This window comes from Limulus polyphemus, unplaced genomic scaffold (assembly GCF_000517525.1).
Source record: "Limulus polyphemus unplaced genomic scaffold, Limulus_polyphemus-2.1.2 Scaffold3384, whole genome shotgun sequence".
Taxonomy (NCBI): domain Eukaryota; kingdom Metazoa; phylum Arthropoda; class Merostomata; order Xiphosura; family Limulidae; genus Limulus; species Limulus polyphemus.
Window position 1 is genome coordinate 70,171 of NW_013668994.1, and position 3,965 is coordinate 74,135.

Sequence of the window (3,965 nt, forward strand, 5' to 3'; positions counted from 1 at the left end):
ACAAATTTTTTATCAGGACTCACAAGGATGTAGGTATTATTGCGTTACATTAACAAATTTGTTATCACGAATCGGAAAGAAATAGGCATTGTTACGTTACTTTAACAAATGTTTTTATCACTACTCTGAAGGATGAAGGTATTATTGCGTTACATTACCAAATATATTTATCAACTCTAAAGGATGTATGTTTTCTTGCGTTACACTAACAAATTTTTTATCAGGACTCACAAGGATGTAGGTATTATTGCGTTAAATTAACAAATATTTTTTATCACGACTCTCAATGATTTAGATATTATTGCGTTACATTTACAATTTTTATATCACAACTCTCTAGGATTTAGGTATTATTGCGTCACATCTATCACGACTCTAATGGATGTAGGTATTATTGCGTTACATTACAAATGTTTTATTACAATTCTGAAAGATACAGGTATTATCACGTGACATTAACAAATGTTTTTATCACTACTCTAAACAAATATGGATATAATTGCGTTACATTAACAAATGTTTTATTACAACTCTGAAAGATATAGGTATTATTGCGTTACATTGACAAATAATTTTAACAGGACACTGAAAGTTTTAGGAATTGTTGTGTTACATTAACAAATGTTTTTATCAACTGTAAAGGATGTAGGTATTATTGCGTTACATTAACAAATGTTTTATCACGAGCATAAAAGACGTAGGTATTATTTCGTTACATTAACAAATGTTTTTTATAAATTCTAAAGGATGTTGGTATTATTCCGTTACATTAAAAATGTTGTTATCACGACTCTAAAAGATGAAGGTATTAGTGCGTTGTATTAACAAATGTTTTTATAACAACTCTAAAAGATATAGGTATTATTATGTTACAATGACAAATAATTTTAACAGGACACTGAAAGTTTTAGGAATTGTTGTGTTACATTAACAAACGTTTTTATCAACTCTAAAGGATGTAGGTGTTATTGCGTTACATTAACAATGTTTTTATCACGACTCTAAAAGATGTAGGTGTTATTGCGTTTCATTAACGAATGTGTTTATAAATTCTAAAGGATGTAGGTATTATTGCGTTATATTAACAAATGTTTTTATAACAACTCTAAAAAATATAGGTATTATTGCGCCATATTAACAAATGTTTTTATAACAACTCTAAAAGATATAGGTATATTGATGTTACATTGACAAATAATTTTATCAGGGCACTGAAAGTTTTAGGGATTATTGTGTTACATTAAAAATGTTTTTATAACAACTCTGAAAGATATCGGTATAATTACGTTACATTAACAAATATTTTTAGCAGGACTCTGAAAGATATAGATATTATTACGCTATATTAACAAATGTTTTTATCACTACTCTGAAAAATATAGGTATTATTAGGATACATTAACAAATGTTTTTATTACGACTCTGAAGGATGTAGGTATTACTCCGTTACATTAACAAATGTTTTATTACAACTCTGAAATATATAGATATTATTGCGTTACATTAACAAATGTTCTTATCACGACTCTGAAAGATGTAGGTATTATTACGTTATATTAACAAATATTTTTATCACTACTCTCAAAAATATAGGTATTATTAGGTTACATTAACAAATGTTTTTATTACAACTCTGAAGAATATAGGTATTATGGCGTTACATTAACAAATGTTTTATTACAACTTTGGAAGATATAGGTATTATTGCGTTACATGAACAAATGCGTTTATCAGAACTCTGAAAGACATCGGTAATATTGCGTTACATTAACAATTGTTTTCATCACAACTTTGAAATATATAGGTATAGTAAGTTTACATTAACAAATGTTTTTATCACTACTATGATGGATGTACGTATTATTGCGTTACATTAACAATTATTTTCATCACAACTTTGAAATATATAGGTATAATTAGATTACTTTAACAAATGTTTTTATCACTACTCTGAAGGATGTAGGCATTATTGCGTTACATTAACAAATATTTTTATCAACTCTAAAAGATGTATGTTTTCTTGCGTTACACTAACAAAGTTTTTATTACAATTCTGAAAGATACAGGTATTATTATGTGACATTAAAAAATGTTTTTATCGCTACTCTAAAGAAATGTGGTATACTTGCGTGACATTAAAAAAATTATGACGACTTTGAATGATTTAGGAATTAATGCGTTACATTAACAAATGTTTTTTATCACGACTTTAATGGATGTAGGTATTATTGCGTTATATTAATAAATGTTTTTATTACGACACTGAAGGATATATGTATTATTATGTTACATTAACAATTTTTCTATCACGACTCTCAAGACTTAGGTATCATTGCGTTACATTAACAAACATTTATCACAGCTATGAAGGATATAGATATTATTGCGTTACATGAAAAATGTTTTTATCACTACTCTGAAGGATGTTAGGCATCATTGCGCTACATTAACAAATGTTTTATCACTACTAAGAAGGATGTAGGTATTATTGCGTTACATTAACAAATATTTTTATCAATTCTAAAAGATGTATGTTTTCTTGCGTTACACTAACAAATTTTTTATCACGACTCTAAAAAATGTAGGAATTAATGCGTTAGATTAACAAATGTTTTTATCACGACTCGGAAAGAAATGGACATGATTACGTTACTTTAAAAATATTTTTATCACTACTCTGAAGGATGTAGGTATTATTACGTCACATTAACAAATGTTTTTATCACGACTCCGAAGGATGTAGGTATTATTACGTTACATTAACAAACGTTTTTATCACGAAACTGAGGAATGTAGGTATTATTTCGTTACATTAACAAATATTTTTATCACGAAACTGAGGAATGTAGGTATTATTTCGTTACATTAACAAATATTTTTATCAGGACTATCAAGGATGTAGGTATTATTGCGTGACATTAAAAAAATTATGACGACTTTGAAGGATTTAGGTATTATTGCGTGACATTAAAAAATTATGACGACTTTGAAGGATTTAGGAATTAATGCGTTCGATTAACAAATCTTTGTATCACTACTCTGAAAGATGTAGGTATTATTGCGTTACATTAACAGATATTTTTATCAAGAGTTTAATAGATGTAGGTATTATTACGTTACATTAACAAATGTTTTTATCACGACTCTGAAATATATATGTATTATTACGTAACATTTACAAACATTTTTATCACGACTCTAAAAGATATAGGTATAATTACGTTATATTAAAAAATGTTTTATCACTACTCTGAAGGATGTAAGTATTATTGTGGTACATGAACAAATGTTTTTAACACGACTCTGAAAGATATAGGTATTATTACGTTACATTAACAAATATTTCTATCATTACTCTGAAGGTTGTAAGCTTCATTGCGTTACACTAACAACTATTTTTATCAAGACCCTAAAAGATGTAAGTATTATTGCGCTACATTAACCAATGTTTTTAACATTACTCTGAAGGGTTTAAGCATCATTGCGTTACATTAACAAATGTTTTTATCACGACTTGGAAAGAAATAGGCATGATTACGTTATTTTAACAAATGTTTTTATCACTACTCAGGAGGATGTAGGTATTATTGTGTTACATTAACAAATGTTTAAATCAACTCTAAAGGACGTATGTTTTCTTGCGTTACAGTAACAAATTTTTTATCACGACTCTGAAGAATATGAGTGTTATTACGTTACATTAACAATTTTTTATCACGACTCTCAAGGATTTAAGTATCATTGCGTTACATTAACAAACGTTTTTATCACTACTCAGGAGGATGTAGGTATTATTGTGTTACATTAACATATGTTTTAATCAACTCTAAAGAACGTATGTTTTCTTGCGTTACAGTAACAAATATGTTTATCAAAAATTTGAAAGATATAGGACTTATTTCGTTACAATAACAAATGTTTTATCAATATTCTGAAGGATGTAGGTATAATTGCGTTACATTAAC